A 20460-nucleotide genomic window follows, 5' to 3' on the forward strand; every position below is an offset into this window, starting at 1 on the left:
CTTGATTTGTACCTTAACAAAACCGAATGTTTATAGTTTACATCTTTAAGTTTTGTGAAATTATGAAGAGTAAAACAATAAATCCTAATTATATATATATATATAGAAGGGTTTGAAAAATTCCCAACGATGTTAGAATTTGCGATGCAAATTTTTGGTCGTTCCTTCCGCGGGACTCGAACTCGTACCGCTGTGACATCTATGGAAACACTACCTGCTCGAATTCCAGCGCCCTAGACCATTGGGCCAGCTAGACTATATAAAGAAAGAGCTTTCGCTGGCCGGGTCATTCCTCCTCGTAGGAATAATCAAGGACTCTTAACTTAGTACACGATGTATAGTAGTACGGGACAGTTCATCTAGGTGTTATTATGTAGGATAGAGGATCAAATTAATGATGCATGTCACAACAAATCAATATTATACAACGTCTCAGAATGGGACGACTCTATTCGCTACACTGCTGCATCGGATCAAATGGATACAGGGAAGATAACGTAAACTTATAGAAGGGTTTGAAAAATTCCCAACGATGTTAGAACTGTCAAATTTGCGAAGCAAATTTTTGGTCGTTCCCTCCGCGGGACTCGAACTCGTACCGCTGTGACATTTATGGCAAGCGGTGTTGCCATAGACAGTTCTAACATCTAACATGATTATAACGAATACAAAATTCATATGGACTGCAACTGCTCCACTTGAGCAGTATGAATGATTAATTGCGGTTTTTAATGCCGATTCGGCGACCGGGGCCATATCACGGCAAGAGTATTTAACAATCATTAAATATTTAAGCAGTACACATGCAAATGCATTCAATTTGGTTGTATTACTTAGACATACCGTCAATGACAGGTAAAAATGCTTGGGGTTTAATTTTTTGTGACGTCATTATAATTTTATTGCCAAGATGTTGCCAGAATATTGCCAGAGTGTTGCCCGGTAGATGTTAACGTTATAAGTAATTTGTCATTTATTTTCGCTTTGTACAGAAATTCTATGATGCAATATGGAGACAATAACAGAAAAGAGGCATTTATGGAACTAATCTAGAGATCTACTCAGTTGATTTACAGTGTTTTCTATATAACCAACTGAATTTTCGAGCAGAAGGGGATGCCCCACGTATTTGCATTTTACTTACTTGACAAAAAATCTATATACGATATCGGCTAAATGGAAAACAATTTTAACAGAGCCTTGCATTTTTTTTCCGCGGTACTTAGCCTCATATCGGTAAATCAGTTTCATGTCTAGTGAGTGCAGTGTCACTATTATATAATGAAGTCCGGAAAAAGAGACAGCTGCACAATCCATAATTTCTCTTTTTGATTGATGAGTGGTATGTAAACAATAATAAAAAAAAATATGTTTTAAAAAATGACAGTTGTACTTCAAATACATCTCAAGAGCAAACCATATAGTGAAGGAAAATATTCGTACACAAAGCTTACAACCAATAGTATCTTGATAGCTTTCCGATGAAAAAAAACAAACTACGTCAGCATGTAATGGGAGAATCGGGTGCACAACTAGAGTCCTCCCCGGGCTTGACTTTTAATGAGCAACTCGGCGGATGTTTCTAGAAAAGCAGAGGACGCTTACCCTACCGGTGCACCTAGTCCATGCTTCCACTTTTATTTGGAGTCCGAGTTGCTCATTTGCTTTTGTTACTTTGTATGTATGATTTTAGTTACTTTATGGTTTTTGTTGTGTTTGTCTGTTTTCCATGTCTGGTCTTTGTCCCTGGATTAGATTCTTTTGATTACCTCTATTACATTGGTTCACTTGACTACTCTTTCTCTAAAACCATCAGGATGATAAACGAACTTTTCTTGTATTGTATTGTCAAGTCTTTAATGTGGTACCATATTAGGGACGGCGCTTCAGTTTCGTCTTGTATACCCCTATAAGAGAGGATGAAGACATCATAATTTTAATCAATGCGAATTAAACGTTTATTAGATCTCTGTTTCTGCTATATAAATGAAGTATTGTCGTTACACAGATTTTATACATCGCATCTACCCCCAACGAACATGAGATAAAGGATACTACAGACACTCTGAAGTCTTGTCCTACACTCTACACTTCGAGATAGATGGAAAAAGAAAACTATTGACCAAAACTATAATACCACCAACGCAATGACTTCATTCGTATTGTCAACTTTCCTTTCGTCAAAGGGCTGACCATTTATGGCGCCATATTTTACCCCGAGCGATAGCGACAACTGTTAGCCCGTGGTAAAACATTGATAAAATGGAGTTTCCGTGATTTATTCCTTAAATACCATGCACGAGTAATACAAAGCAAGTGACAAAGGATATGTTTTAGTTTCATATCTTCAACAACATTAAATGTTCATAACTCGCGTCTTAAAGTTTTGTTAAATTATGCAGGAAAATCATGCATAGTTGATGCAAAACTCTTAAGAGACATCATTATAAATATCAATATATTCAACTTCGTCCTCTTACAGGTTACACCTATTTCATATTATGTAGATACTCTGAAACACGAATTACTCAAAATCGTTTTGTGGGAAGTGAAGTGATTCGGAAATGACGTATGTATATATAGTTAGTAAGTGATTGCTAGAGTTTTTAACGCTGACGAACAGCGCAAGTCCAATCGACACACCACCAATAACAAGTACGTTAAATTAATGCTTCAAATCACATGGACATCACCGACCAATCAAAAGTATAGTTATTGTTTACATTGGAAAATAAGCAAATGTGATTGTTTCGATGTGATTTATAAAGATTCTTTTCTTAATCTACTGGAAAATTTGTATGCCCATTATTTGGACCAGGTGCACCGGGAGGGTAATGAATTCCATTTCCTTAAACACATCAACAAACCGATAACCACTAACTGAAACGTTAAAACAAGAAAGAAAGAAAAACGACAAAAAATAACTGATATTTTTGAACGTTTGAGACTACATATAAACCTATACAAATCTAAACAGAAGTATCATTCTGTACCTGAGAGATAAAACAGCTTGTGCACGAAAAACCACTAAAAAGACTCTTAGTTAATGATTTATTTCCACTTGAGGTACAGAGTAGTCTTGTTTACCCGTTCGAATAAATCAACACTTAATTTATATGAATCATTTAAAAATATATTGAACTAACTGTAAAACACTATCTTGAATCTTTTTTGAATAAAAGTTGTTAATAAGCATAAGTCAATATCAACTGATATTTGAATTTATTTTGTTACCGTGTAACTCAAGGCATAGTTCCCACAATGTGTTTAAGCAGCAGTCTCTATGAAAAGCAGACATGATGACACCTAAGGTGATGTATGCATGTCAAAAACTACTGAGTAGGTGAATACCCTCGCAAACCTTTGGTCCACCAGCGTTTGCATCAATCTACTGGTCATTAAATCACCGAATACCGATCATGTTACTATTGCAAATTTCGATATGATGTACATGTGATTCAAGGAGTATATAACAGAGGAAGGTTTCAATCTAATAATAACTGTATATGAGAAGTATTCAAAACCAAAACTATCGGAATAGAAAGCCAAATCCACCACCAGGAGTTTCTACCACGTGCAATAGAAGTAATGAAGCACTGGTGTTTTAAGGATAATGAAATTCGTAACACTGCAAATTTTGATGAATGATGGTATACCTCGGATGATTTATGCGTGTCAAAGCACTGTCAAATTAATACATTGATACCATTGTTTCACTAATTCAGAAACAGTTAGATACTTTATAACTTGTCTTAGTTCGTTAGTTAGTTGTTGCATTTCTGAGATTTTGTAGGAAATTGGCATTTTACAAGAGTTATTGTTCTTGATTTGGTTGATTGTTAGTGGAGTTGAATGGATGATTTTCTCCGACACAAAGACCTATATACAGAAAAGACTATAATTACATCAAAATGGCGTATGTAGATAGAAAATGCTTAGTTTGCTCGTTTTTTTTCTTTACCATTGACAGTGTTTGAATTTTATATGGATTGGTACATAAATAATAAAGTAGTACTGTAAATTAATTGCTTATTGTTTGATTTTCTATTCATACTGACGTTTAAATATTGAATAATACAATTGTATTGCAGATTATATATATATACTAAAGGCCTTCTATAATGTTCGAAGGTAGGATATTGAATGTGTCAATACATTGATAACGTACACCTTCAAGTCACCTACTTTAAAGTGTATTATGACCCGCGATTCTGTACTTTTAATGGTATTTTGTGCCAAAACGTTAATCAAATATTTTTTTTTATTTCTTAGTTATTTAACATTGTATCAGATTGTTGTATTTGGGAACATAAGATCTGCTTACAAGTTATTTCCGACCAATTCCGCATTTAGTAAATTACATCGTGTTTCGTTAATGATTGTGACATTCAACAATGGGGCAAATTTTTAAATGCCTTCGTCGAATTTTAGTATCAGTTACCGACTTTTTTCCCTTCATTCAACTCTGATACATAGAACTGTTTTATATGTCTATTCTTTTATGAATTCTTTTGACATACACTTTCGTAAAATAGGACCATGGGTAGAACAGAAGAACTTTCCCGGCATTAAAGACTAAAGACATATAATTTACATATAAATAATATGTATATATAATAAAGTTGATTCCAGAGTTTGGATTTATGTATATTTAACTAATATTGAAGTGATACAATGTAACAATATTATAGATTTCGGAGGTCATGTTGTAACCTCCCACTAATATTTGTATCGTTCAAACAATAGACGTATTTACACTTGTGGATGCCATTGACGAAAATAATATATTTTCCCGTTGTTTTCCTACTGTATTTTCCTTCAACTTAAAGATTAATGACGTTGCAATTTAAAATTACATAGTTTCATTAACGTGAAAGGTTATTCGGAGACAAATCAAGTGTGAATTCATGTATGCTAGTTGTACATGTACCTGCATAGTGTTTGTCTTCTGTTTTGCGAGAAGAGCATGTACGTATTACCATCTTTAAAATATTATAAAACGAACACATGTTAAAACAACAGTTTCTTCGTTTAATCGCGATTCAATTCGAACATAGTGAAAAACAAATCCTTGTGTATTCATGTATATGAATATAAATGATGTCTTCATAACAAAATTGTTACTGCCAGAATATGCAGATAGCTCTGTAAATGACACTAAGATACAATAGAAAATGTTGGATTTTCAATGTTGATTAGCTCGTTAGAGCAGACTGTTTGGCATGAATATTTATACATTTCATCATATAGACCTATGAAGCAATTTACAGTGACCAGTTGCTACTGTAAGAGTTGATGAATACGTAGCCACTCGCCCATGGAAATTTACTTGGTCAGGTGTAAAGCAGCCAATACTGGTTATGTTTCACATCATATGGAATTTTCTCAGCTTGTGAATATTACTCACAATGTGTTTTGAGGGAATTTAATGTGTTTTTTTTTACATAATTGGTATTTTTTTATACTTGCTAACACAGGAAAAGTACTAATGTGGAAAACTATTGGTTGTAAATATTGTTTATATTTTCCAAGAAAAATAAAAGCTTTAAACTCACAGGTCCCCAAGTGGATAGCAAATATGAAATGGCAAATTAAACTAAAATAGTAACACTTTCATGGAATGAACAATAACTTGAAGTTACAATCTTATACTACTATTTATTTATTTGTCCCATCTCAAAGCTGAATCCATTGAATACTGGTTTTTGAATATATGCATTGAAATATACTCCCCTAAAGTAACTATGTTAACAATAGTTCGAATTCTTATAAATTTCTTGCACACGTTTTCATATTATTTAAAAAAAATACATGTACAAAGTGTATGTATAGTTCTGATGAAATTTATTGCGTTTCAGCCATACGTATAATTCCAATAAAATCATTTTTCACATAAAACACTCAAATCAGAGCTGTAAATCATAGCGCTTAATCCAGAATGAAAATGAAACTAAGAAATATTCTCTATATAATTCCAATTACATGTACATCATTGCACGTAATCCCATGCTGTACTTCCAATGAAAAAAAAAACAACAAAAAACAATTAATCCAAATCTTTAATTTAAAAATAACTATTGCAAACTACATTTTACGGTAATGAAAATCATTGCAGTTTAAAAATGCACAAAATCCCAAACTATTACCTTTGAATGAAAATTACAGCACTTTAATAATCCACAAAAGTTTCAAGGAAAACAGCATTTAAATTAAAAGCTATAAATTCAATGAACTGCACTTAATCCACACTAATCCCAAATCTTAAATTTCTTTGAAAATGATTGCACTTACAATCCCAAATTATAATTTCAATCAAACTCAATGCACTAAATCCCAAACTATAACACAAATGAAAATTATTATTAACATGGAACTTAATCCCGAACTATGAAAACCAGTGCAGTTAATCCAGGACATCATAAGTCCAATGGAAATCCTTCACAATTAATAAAAGCCCTTAATTCACTTTTAAGCTTACTCATACTAAAAATTGAATAAAATAAACTCACAGCACTATTTCAAAAATTGTTATTCTAATGTAAACCTCAAACTGTTTGCATTTTGTATAACCCTTGTTCCTTAACTGAAGTATGAATCACATACTTTCAATAAAAGGGCACATTGGTAGGCATATTCCAGTTTTATGAAGGAGGGAATAAATACTAATTGAGGTCTCATTTTTGTAATAATATTTACGACTTCTGTACAATGTAGTGAAGTTAAAATAAATACTTTAATATACTATTCTAAATCATGGTTTTCAACCTTGTTAACAAAGTAGAAAACAAAGTATAATTTATTAAATTTTAACTCTTTAAATAACCCAGGTAGCTGCTTCTGATTTAAATAACTAGGAGCTATTTATGAAAAGATTCATAAGTGAGTGTTCATCAATTCTTTCAATAGCAACTGGTCAGTTTAAATGTCCCAATAGCTTTGTCAATCCTTCGTATTGTTCAGCAGATTGGTAACAAAAGAGTGCCATTGTTGCAGGAAAGTCACTGTAATATTAAAAATAAAAATGTGTAGCATTTTTGGGGATGTATCACATAATACAGAGTTGGATGATTCTTACAAAGACTACTACTTAAGAGGTAACGTCTTAATGTACAGTTGATTTTCTTGACAAAGCACAGAAAGGTTTATACTCATCCTAAATCTTTATGTTAGTTTACATTTTAAAAGGACTTATTGTTTCATACTGTTATCAGAAAATTATACATTGCAAGTTGATTCTCTCCTAAGAGCTTTGTATAGAAGGTAAGCATAACAACCTGATCATTTAATATCGTTTGTTTGTTTGTTGGGGTTTAACGTCCGAGCAGCAATATTTCAGCTTTATTCAGACGATGATCATAAAATTGATGATAAAATGAACATGAAATGATGATGAAATGAAAAAGGGAGGACAATGGGGTCGACAAATTTTGATTGCCACTGGAAATAGGGAGAGGTGGGTAGGGTCGGGCAATTTAGCCTCCTGTGGCGGAGTCCTATGGTTCCTACTCCGGGAGAATACCACAGTAGGGTTCTTTAACGTGCGAGGAACGTGGCATCTTTCCCAACACGGTGCACCACTATGGTTTGCGGTCAGGTTTTCCGTATTATAGCCTGACAACCCCAGCATGTAACACGCCAGGGGTACCCCATTCCACCTCCTGGGGCACACATCCCAGTTGCTCTGTGGGCAGAGCGTCCTAGCCCCGGCTAGGGTTCTGAGCACTATTTAGTCGCCTTTTACGACAAGTTAGCGCTGCTGCAGCTCTATTCTTTTGACACCCGGATCTGCACGGGTCCATTTAATATCGACATGTCACGATATTCTTATATGCTTGAGTAACAATTATACTTTTTGATTGCACTTTTAAATCAAACATGACATCAAAAGTGATCTAACGCCATCTTTTTCGAAGTACAGTATTTTGTATTTGAGAAATAAGAGCAATTAACTGTTAAAAAAAACACACTTGCATTTTAATCATTCACACCATAAGCAATTGGTATAAACAAGTAACATGTTGATTTCAACTTTCTTCGTTTTTACCCTTTACAAAGTATTTGTAGAAAAATACTTTCTGGAACATATAGCTCAGGTGTCTACATCATTCTACTATTTCTTAAAATCGCCAAATCATAAATGAAGCAAAAAAACAAAAACAAAAACTTTATGCATTCAGCATTTGTCCAAAACTACTTTAATTTGGAATATAATGTTATTGTCAGTGATATCATCATACCAAATATCTGCTTTTGTCAATGACATAAAAAAAAAAAAAACAATTTCAGCTGGATCTTTATTGAACGCGTATTTATCGTTAACGACAAAAGAAAATTAAGCTAAAGAAAGCATTGCATTTTTAGATAATGAATTTTAATGATAGATTTGATTGTATCTATTGCTTTGATGGTTTAATTCACAATTTGCACCAAAAACAAACACTTAAATGTAAGCAAGGAATATAAAAGGAATTTGAATTAATGCCTACATTGAATGCAAATAGTCAAGACAAATATTGCAAGTTTTGGTACGCTCTACACTTGTTGGAAGGTGTTACCTCTCATTAGCAGCATAAAAATAAAACACTAAGGAAGTGAAAGATTCTAACGGAAATCAAAAGAATGTAATCCACGGACAAAGACCAATCATGGAAAACAGACAATCAGAACAAAGAACATAAAGTAACTAAAATGATACATACAAAGTAACAAAAGTGAATGACCAACTCGATTTCCACTAAAAATTGGGAACATGCCCCAGGTGCACCGGTAGGGTAAGCGTCCTATGCTTTTCTGGAAACCCCCGCCGATTGACTCATAGAAAGTCCAAACCGGGGTAGTCGAAAGAGGAAAGGAAAACGTATTTGTATCATGCGTTTCAGCTTTAAGGCTTACTTCGAAAGACAAATTTATGTTATCATGTTTTATAAACAAAATGGACTTTATATTAGCGCGCATCATTGAAGGGAAACAGTGGTCGCAGACAATAACATGCTCATACAACAATTCTAATTCGGAAGTAGAAAAAGATTCCGACATAATAATACTTTATATATCCATATGATACTAGTATTTCGGTACATTACATTTCGTTTTTGAACTTTTCACCCTCGCTATCCTACTACCAATTTCGCTTTAAAAATAGTTAAAATGCAATGTGTTTCATACAGTGAAACATTTCTACTCTCGAAATGAACATAGAAGTTTCAGTTTTAATTTAACATATAAGGAATCGATTAAGTAGTGCTCCAGCTAAGAATCATTCAAAATGTGATTCATGGTTGGAAATCCTTCATATTTTTATTTTTGATATTCTGTTTAAAATGTTATAGTAAACAGAATCAACATGTGCTTTTTCATATAACCCTTGTTCTAAGGAGATAAAATTATATAGAATGCACTGTAGAATTCAAAATTAAGGGAGATAATTATCTCCTAAGAGCAGATAGATTGGAATGAATCATTATACATTTCATCATAAAGACCTATAAAGCAACTTAATAACAAAAAAGAAAAATAAATGTATAGCCTTTTTGGGATGTATCACACGTAACAAAATTTGCTTGATTTTTTGCAACGACTGCTACTGAAACTGATATAAAGAGACTAAACAAAGTGTTTTTAGATTATTCAGGATTCAGTTTTGAAAGGTTTCACTGTTTTTACAGTTTTGTTTTGCTATCGCATAAAAATAATAGAATCATCATATGTTTATTAGTTTTAAAATGATTAGATATACTAGTCTTTGTTATCTATGTTATGAATCCAAGTGTTTAATAAGCCAAATAATTGTTTTCGCATAAGTTATTGTATGAAAACTTTTTTTAAATACAAAAATACCAGTTTTATATATTGTTAATATGCTCTACACGTGTTTCAATGAGTAACCTCTCATCCGCAGCATTAAAATCAAATATGTAGGTAGATCATTATCAAAATATAAGTTGTATACAAGAAGTACTCAAAACCAAAATTATCGAAAGAGGAAGCCAAATCCATCACCGAGAGCAGGAAAATACAGAAGAGTCAAAAATAGGACTATAGATCAACTGAATCAACATTGATAGTATCAAATATTTAAAGACTTTGTTGTTCCAACATATAGAACTTTGCGTAAAATGTATATCAAAAAGCAGTGAACTAAACTAAACAAAGTGTACATATAATCAAGGGAACCAAGATTCCAACGGAAATCAAATGAATGTAATCCAGGGACAAAGACCAGACATGGAAAACAGACAAACATAACAAAGAACATAAAGTAACTGAAATAATACATACAAAGTAACAAAAGTAATGAGCGATTAGGCCTTCACTAAAAACTGGGAGCATGGGCAAAAGAATACGAAACAAATTTACCCTTGCAGTCAAATGTACATGTGCATAATATTCCCGGTATTAACTATGAAGACATCAACGTAAATTTTATGGATATTACAGTGTTTGATTTAGTGGAACTGAATTTTTAATTGTATGTAAATTTTCTAAATAAAATCAGTCTGTTTTTAATAAATATGAGTCAATTTACATATTTTGTCAAAATAGCGCATTTAGTCTCGTTTCTAGCCAGGTCAAGCTAGTTGACAACCGATAATTTAGATGCATACATATGCTCCAGATCATGTGTTCCAAAAACGTGTCTGGTATGGCCTCAGGAAACTACATTTAGTTTTAATTATATTATTTATTCCAGGTGCAATGTAGATACTGAAATGGACTATTTAACTTCATGGACCTTTGTTTTGTGTTTCAACTTTACTATAATATGCCTTGTTGAAAGTGTGCAAAAAGGACTAAATCAATTTCTTCTAGATATATGTTAAGTTAAAAATGTTTTACAAAGGATATATATATATATATATATACAACGTCTCAGAATGTGACGACTCTATTCACTACAATGCTCCATTGGATCAAATTGATACAGGGAAGATAAGTAAACTTACAGAAGGGTCTGAAATTTCCCAACGATGTTAGAACTGTCAAATTTGCGAAGCAAATTTTTGGTCGTCCCTCCGGGGGACTCGAACTCGTACCGCTGTGGCATCTATAGCAACACCGCCTGCACCTAAGTCCAGCGCCCTAGACCACTCGGCCAGCTAGCTATATAAAAATATAGCTTTCGCTGGCCGGGTCATTCCTCCTCGTAGGATTAATCTAGGGCTGTAACTTAGTACACGATGTATGGTAGTACGGGACAGTTCGTACGGGATAGATGTCACAGCGGTACGAGTTCGAGTCGCGCGGAGGGAACGACAAAAACAGTTCTAACATCGTTGGGAATTTTTCAGACCCTTATATATATATATATACACAAAACTTCACGAGCATAAAACTCACAAAGTTCAAGAGTGAAGTTTTGTGAGTTTTATGCTCATATAGTTTTATGAGTTTTATGCTGAGGAAGGATATCAGTTATCCGAAATATTCAATTTAAATTTTCTGATGATGTTAAACGTATTTAGACGTTTATTTAATTTATTGTTATGTTTCACATCGTTTTTAACAATCCATTACCCCGTAAGAGTGATTGTTGACTATTTTTTAGACGATTATATATATATATATATATATATAAGTTGTAACTGTATTATAGTAAAGGACAGCCCATCTAGGTGTTGTTAAGTAGTACATTATATAGTAAATTGCAACCTTAGATTTATCCTGCAAAGAGGAATGATTCGGCCAGCGGAACTGTTCTTTTCTTATAGCCTAGCTGGCCGCTAGACTTTGTGCAGGCGATATAGCCATAGATGTCACAACGGTACGAGTTCTAGTTCCGTGGAGTGCACAGATCAGATCTTTTCGATAAAATAGGGAAAAAATAAATATAAGAGCGGTACTTGTTATATACCATTAAAATCAATGTCGTTGATTATATTATGTAACAGGAACATTCATTTGAATTTCACAGATTGAAATATAGTATATTTTCTGTAAAAATACAAATAGTAAAGTTAATCCGATAACAAACTATTGTCCTTATTCAAAACAAATTGCAAAATATTCAAGGACTAGATAACAGCATTATGACCTAAATAAACACTGAAAAAAAGAACTTATAAAATTTAACTTGCGGAAACCTCAAAAAGACCTATGGAAATTAACATTGGAATGGAAAGATACCTCCATCAAAATTGATTGCTGAAAAAAAAATCAAAATTTTATTCAAAGTCAATTTTATGCGTGATCTGTTATGTAGAGCTATTGGACATTGTAGCACTAGTTAGAGGATCATCTCAACATAAATAAACATATTTATTTTTTTATATTTAAAATACATCAAATGTGTTTCTTATCAGATGAAAGACGTAGAAAATAAAAGTTGTAATAAGACCTATTCTGCCATAGATGTCACAACGGTACGAGTTCGAGTCCCGTGGAATGAACAACCAGCAATTTGTTTTGCACAATTTACAAGTCTAACATCGTAAGAAAGTTTGCAGACCACTATATTTGTTCCTGAAGTTTCAAGTAGTACTTATGACTAAAAATACAATATAATTAAACAAACAGTCCTGAACACAAATGAATACAACATGCTTTCGTCGTCTCCTATCCAGCAGCCCTTTTCACAAAAAATCGTAAAGTAAAATTAGTCGTAAGTTGTGACGTCACAATACTTAACTTTATTATGACATCATAACTTACGACTAAATTAACACTTACGATTTTTTTGTGAAAAGGGCCACAGATTATAGAAATTGTTTGATTTTGCGTTATATTTGGAAATACTTTTTAAAGATAATTATAATCTTTAGGTTAGTAAGTTATCTAGTCCAGAAGTGTGTTTAAATAAAAATTAATTTATTCCACAATTAAATGGTAATTTTATCTTTGATCGTTGATCCTGATGGTACAAATAGGGAAAATGCCCTTTTAAGTGGTCGCTTATTTCATAAAATATAATATCTATTGCTTGATTCTGACGAAGCCTAACACCTACGTAAAAACCGCTGATAAAAATCTCTCTTTTTATTTTACAACGATGCAACAAACAGGTTATCAGATAGCTTTGCCATCTGTTATGGATAGGTACTTTGTCTATCAAATATATATATATATATATATATATATCAATAAAAAGGTGTAAATAATATCAAAATACGTGCATCAATTTTTTGTTTTAATTTTGTCAACATTTTTTCCATTGTAAAATGAGATATGAAAATGTGACACGTCTTTTTTTATTAGATGTTACACCTGTTTCATTTACAAAAAACAGTCAGACTATTGAACTGTAAAAAAAACTGTTTTTTATTCGATTTGCCGTTAAGAAACAATTAGGGTCAATTATTATTTCACAATGACAAGACAGGCGACTGGTTGTGGGTGTCGATTTAAATTTTTTTTTACAATAATACTTGATATTTTCATATTTTGCACAAAAACATACTTAGTCTTTAGTTTATCAATCTATAAAAATAAGATAGAATCCCTAAAACAATAGAGGAAGATTTCATTGAGACATTATCACGGTGTCTATCAGTAAAACTGTAATGACTTATTCAGTAACTATTGGGAATTTTCTTCAGCATGAAACATCTGACACGACTGTACTATCTACTATAAGCTGACAATTTCCAGGCTTTCCAACTTAACTATATATCTTTTTTTCTCATGAACCAATTGAGATAGAGAACAAATACAATTTCAGAAAATAAAATAGATATACAAACACACACATACAAACACACAATAAATAAATATACACACAATATTTACAAAAAAAAACTAGGAAACAGACAGCAGGATGGATGCTTAGCTAGGAGTTCCAATATAGAAATTTAATTCTTTTATTAAACTACAAAATTTAAAAACTGGAGATGTCTTTTTGGTCGACTTCAATTTAGAAAACTTGACAGTATTTCAATGATTCGATAATATCTTGGTAAAATTTGGTTGCGAAAGAGGGACATTCAAGAATGTAATGATATTAATCACCTAGTCATTACATAATATACAGTGTCGGTTTTCTCTTTCTATACCTTGCCATCTACCAGTTTTGGTACGTATAATATAATTTGAACTTCTGAACCTGAAGAAGTTCTCATCTTCGGAGAGATTTGGAATATTGAAATATTCTTCGAATTCAAATTTGGTTTTGAAATTTCTATTATTTAATCCAAACTCAAAGTCGATGTGTAGGAAAAATTTAATTAATTCAATTATGTGCTTTTTTTTTCTCTCTCAATTTTTCTACCCAATTTACATTTGCATGGCTTTGAATTCTTTTGTAATCAAACACAAATTCGTCTGTGATGAAAATATTTTCGACAGCTGTATTACTTGTTTTTAAATTTCTCAGATTGAAATATAGTATTCTATTTTCTGTATAAATGATTTACAACTAGTTGGATACCATTTTTAGTTCTAGATAGTTGACTACATAAGCATATTTTCTTACAGATGTTAAATGAATATAAGCTATTCTACTGTACTAAATCTCAACCTTACATGATGATTTTTAATTTACGTGTTAATGGAAGTATCTCAAAACCCATGAACTTTATAATATCTGAAATTTTCATGTCAAATATACTTTTTAAAAATACAAATAGTCCAGTCAATATAATAGCAAAAGCCCTTATTTAAAAACAAAGTGCTACAGAAGATATTCAAAGAGTAATCCATAGCATTATGACATAAATAAACACTAAAAAAGGAACTCTAACTTGCGAAAACCTCAAAATGACCTTTAAAAATTAAAATTAGAAAGGAAAAATAACTCCATCAAAATTGCTGCAATGACATAAAAATTTTATCCAAATCGTACATATGCCTTATCTGATAAATACAATGTAGAGCTATTGGATAGTGTAGCACTAGTTAGAGGATCATCTCAACATAAAGAAAGACTTTTTAATTATATTTTTTTTTCAGAATTACAACACATCCAATGTGTTCATTATCAGATGAAGACGTAGAAAATAAAAGTTGTAATAAGACCTATACTGCTACCACACTTTTCAAAAGAGAGATAGTGGAAAACCATAAATTCGAGTTATTCTCTGTTGATTGTCAGAGTACAATAAATTTAAGATCTATGCTTTTTCAACCCGTTACACTACTATTCCCAATACTCAGTTTATTCAAGAAAAAAACGGTACATCTAGATACAAATAAACAGTACTTGTAAGGAACTCATCATACTTTGTAAAAAAAAAAGATTCAAAATCATCTTCGAAATATACCAAAGATGTTTTCAAAATGTTGGATTTTTTTTATCGACAACATTTTTGTCAAGTGTGGTTGACGCGTTATTCAAAAAACGGTCTGTATTTCAGTGGGAACAAACTCTGCTCCGCTACTCGCTGACCGATTCCTTCATTCTTATGAGGCTGACTAAATAGCTGATCTTAACCAATAGAAGAAACATTTATCCAGATTCCTTGATCTTAGTTTCTGATATATAGATGACATGTTATCATGAAACAATTCTAGTTTCTGGGATTTTGTACATTGCATCTACCCCCAAAGAACTTTAGATAAGGGAAACTACAGACACTACGAAGTCAGCATTATATCTTGACCTACACGTACAGGTTGATGATAATAGAAAACTCATGACAAAACTGCACGACAAACGTGATGACTTCTCATTCCCTTTAATCTATTGGCAACACCCCTTCAGCACCTGCGTATAGGGTTTTCATATCACAACTCATATGTTATACCAGAGCTTGCCGTAACAAAGCAGACTTTTTGTACCTTTCGGAAAGTGCACCTGGTCTTTGTTCCCGTTTTTTATTTTTATTTTTTTTCTGGAATCCAAGTTGTTTTTGCTTTTGTTTCTTTGTGTATGTTATTTTGCTTATTTCGAGTTATTTGTTTTATGTTTGTTTGTTTTATCTATGTATCAGGATTATATTCTTATTTATTTCTGCTCAAATCTTGGTTCCTTTTATTACTCTTTGCTACTTAATAGTGAACCATGTATCCATTTTTGAAATAGTAAAATTCAAGATTTCAAATTCTGACGAAAATAATGAAGTAAATCTTGTCCTTTTTGTGGATAAAAAATTCTTTTAACGAAATTGAAACTGATAATATAAGCAATTCCAAATGCAATTTATTAAAAATCAAATTCAAAATGGTCAAAGTGCCAGTATAAATTGTCAAGAATGAACAAAAAGCTCCATCATACTTTACATTAAATTGCTAAAATTTGAAACAAAACACAAAACTAAAAAAAAACCTAATTTTTCCCCTTTCCAATGTAAATCACCATAAGAATTTGTAAATGTTTATTTTGCCGCAACTCCGATTTTATTAGATTTTTTGAGGATTAGTGATATATCAATATTTAAACATTTTGTGTTGTAATTTTTTTTTAAGTTTAAAATCAATTTTGACTTGACTAAAAATATTGAATCTCCAATATTTAGTAATATCATTATGACATCATATTAAGAAAGGTTTGGAGTGGTAAGTTGCCATGCTAAAATAATTAAAACAATTTTGAAAAAAGTGTCTTAACAGGACAGTACGATATGTCAATTAAGGAGGTAAACCTGGGGTAAGGGACACAACTCTTAAAATTCATTGGAACGTTTGTATTAAGTATTTAAGAATCAATCTCAGGTAAGTTAAAGCATCAAAGTAATTTGGATTGATTTCATTCTGTTTCCAATGAAAGCTTGATAGACTTTGGTGAAACTGAATATGATATAAACATATCACTGATTTCAAGAGTTGTTTCTCTTACCATACGTCTACCTCCTTAAGTTCCACTTATACATAAAGAAATCAGAAATATAACACTTTGATACATAAAACATAACATGAAGAAAAATGTCCTCAGTCTGCCGTTTATGCGAAAAGATAATAAGCTGATTTATAAAGTTTATTCAAGGCCATTTCCTATTTCACTTCGATCATCCATAGTTTTGAGAATATTAAATTACAATGGTTAAATTACTATATATAAAATACAAACATATTGCCCATTTATATATGCTGTACATGTGTTTCAAGGAGTAACGTCTCATATCAGCAGCATTAAAACTAGGAAGTTTCAGAAAAAGAAATAAATGGTATATAAGAATGGCTAAAAACCACAAATAACCAAATAGGAAGTCAAATCTAGCACCGAGATGCTCCACCTTGCATTAAAAAAAGTTTTAAGGGGTTTCTTTATTTGTACCACGGCAAATTTCAGTAGATAATTTTGATATGCAGTGCATGTGTTTTAGGAAGTAACATCTCAATAACAGATTATATTAGAACCATGCATATTCACCTTAAAAATAGAAATAAAAATTGTTTATGAAAGATATCAATTAATACAACAGTACAACAGAGATAGAAGAAACAAAATATGAAATAAAAAAAAAGAAAAACAGCTTACACTCTTGATTTAATAGCAAAAATTGGATTTTATAGAAATGTTGTGTTCTAATGGAGATAACTACAACATACATTAACTGCATGGGACAATGTAGATTTTCATTTTTTTTTTCAATTCGGTTGCTGCTGAAAAAAAAATTGTTTTCCCACTCAATCAACATAACATCTCAGATCCCCCACCCCCCTCGAGAAAGCAACTTGTGTAATCAAAGTTTAAATTATCAAATAAACCATAAACATAGGTAAATGTAAAATAAAATTTATCTAATGAAACACAATTCAGTGTATGGTACACAAGTAATGTGTACAGCTTAATAATGTATATACCTCAAAAAGCACAAGACTTTCTGTCGACAATGCACTGCTACACTATAATGTGACTTTGCGTTAACAATTCATTGTGTAGTATGAAACAAAAGCACTGAATGAAACATATAGATGGTAGATGTATTCATTGATACGCAAAGAACATGCCATACACTAGACAAGACAGCTGCCTAGGAAGATCATATAATATATTTCTATAACACTAACCCTACCTCCCCCTCCCTTGCCCTTGCATTAAGGAAATTATTCTTTTGGCCTGTAAAATGTGTCTTCTGTCATAATTTAGGAGTTTGCTTTTTGGCAATTACTGAAAATTATAACATTTTCAAAAAAGGGGTCAAGTGCTTAAATTTTGATAGATGGTTAACTTTCTCGTTAAAGCGTTAGATATCTTAATCGTTTATGAGTCTTATCTATTGCTGATATTAAATAGCTTCTACCATAATTACGGACTTGAATCGTATTACATTTGTTTTCGTTTTTTGTTTTATTTTAAAAGTAAAATGCTACCCATATCCCATAAAAACGAGAAAAAATTTAGAAAAGTAATACATTGTATTTTCAATTGCAACTGTGGTCTTTAAGATTCCCAAATCTAGATGTTGTTATTGTAAAAAGCTTACAAGCTTTTTATTCATTTCATCGCACAATTTGTAAAGTGTTCATTGATTTCTGCCAGAGAAAGAAAATGAGCAATGCAGCATTTTTTTTTTAAATTTTACCATTTTAAATTCAAATGTATTTTAATCTTTTCTGACTAATGATGGACTGATATCTTGATGGTAAAATTACCAATTTTACATGATTTTCTTCGTTGAAGATCAACCCTACCCTCGTGCGTGGTCCTTCGTAATCCAAGATAACAGACAGTGAGCTGATAACAAACTCTCCATGAATAAATTTGCAGATGATTGTAATGGTCCTCTATTTATTAATCAATTTTCTTTAATATAATGTTCGTTGATTATTTTATAGTATACAAGGTTAGAATTCCGAAGGTAAAAAATTATTCTTACTCTGTAATTTATTTTTTTTTAAATTCAATTAAACATCTACTTTCTTTGTAAACTGTTTGCTTGATCACACGCTGTATATGACAATGTTTGCTTAAATTCTCTACAGGTTTGAGAATCAGTACAAGTAAAGAACTATTTTCAACACTTTCGGCCACTTATCTTCTTAACTGTCAGTCCCTGTAAGAATCAGGCAGGAGGTAAAACATGGTATGAAAAAAAAATTTGATAATGTAATTTGACTATTTGTACCATCGGAATCAAGATTTTCCATACCGTGCTGGACCATTGTGTTACACTTTCATTGAAATGCACAGAAAATAAACATTTCAAGGTCAGATAAGTGTCAAAAACCAAATGTTTTTTAACATTCTATTTAAAAAAAATTCTGAGCAAAGCCAGTGATGCAGAGATTAAATAATGGTCTTTTCAAATATAGAAAGCATCCTTTAGAGAAATTACATTTTGAGATCAGTGGTTTTTGACATACATGTCTCTGATTTTCCCCATTTTGCCAGATTTTGACAAATACTTACACTTAAATACAGTCCTACCCTTAACATATATCTATCTTATTGTTGATCTGTTCATTAAAATGCACAATTGGTTTTATATGATAAAATATCTACTTGAGGTTAAAAAAAACGCCTGAATCCGCCCCTGCTTTTCACATGGTTCTATGCACCTATTATCTGACATAGGATTTCATCAAAAACACAACAAATGTCGGTATGCTGTACACGTGCTTCAAAAAGTAACCTCCCACCGAAAACAAGATCTTTTATGCAAGAATAATTCAATACCAGAAATATGGAAATAGGAAGCCAGAACCCGGAACCGTCTTCAATACAGATAATGAAGCTTCAGTAAGTGTTTGAGGAGGTTTTGAATTTCGTAAACTGGCAAATAATCAGTTATACAATTGTAATCAGACATGTCTAATATGGAAAGCCAGAGTGGACCCCCCGAGTTATAATTTTTTCCATAGGTTTCAATGGGAGAAAATTTGTAACTTCGGGGGGGGGGGGTCCACTCTGGCTTTCCATAGTCCAACCACTGGACCGGTAAATATTTCAAGGTGACCTTTGAACCATCAGCAGTATTGTAAAAAATTACAAATATATATGGACACTAATTTATAAGATGGTAAATTTCAACAACATGCTGTTGGTCGGAGTTTTTATCGAAAGGAACATTTAAAAATTGTTATTTAGCGTACTTTTACGAAATATTAAGAATCATTTTGGAAATGTGTCGAGGTTAAAAAGGCATGTTATGGCAAGCAATTGATTTACAATCAAATCATTTGAGAACTGCTTTTTGCGGAAATTGAAATAATTATGTAAGTATAAGTATTTAAAACTCCTTAATTTGAGTTTTAATAAAACATATAACAAGACTCGAATGAACGTATAGACTTGCAATGTGTCATGTCTGGAAATGGAAAGATATATTTTCAGCAATGCATTCTTAAAAAACCTGACACGGAAAAAAAATTGATATGAAAACTACAATTTTGTTCTTTTTAGTTGAAAACGATCTGATTAAAATTTATAGTAATAATAGATAATCGATTTACAGTAATAATTAGAAGTTGCATAGCAAAAATTAGAGATCGTTTATATAACAATGATCCAATTACAATTATATGCAAACGAAGAAAATTCAGACTTTGGAACAGAGACATATTTACCATTGCAGAGCTTTTACACTTCAGCCAGTAATGTTACTAACACCCGCCTTCTTGTGTAAAAAGGTGCAATTCACTGAGTAG

Source organism: Perna viridis, chromosome 9, assembly GCF_037379345.1.
Source record: "Perna viridis isolate PV_CMFRI_1.1 ecotype Kerala chromosome 9, ASM3737934v1, whole genome shotgun sequence".
Taxonomy (NCBI): domain Eukaryota; kingdom Metazoa; phylum Mollusca; class Bivalvia; order Mytilida; family Mytilidae; genus Perna; species Perna viridis.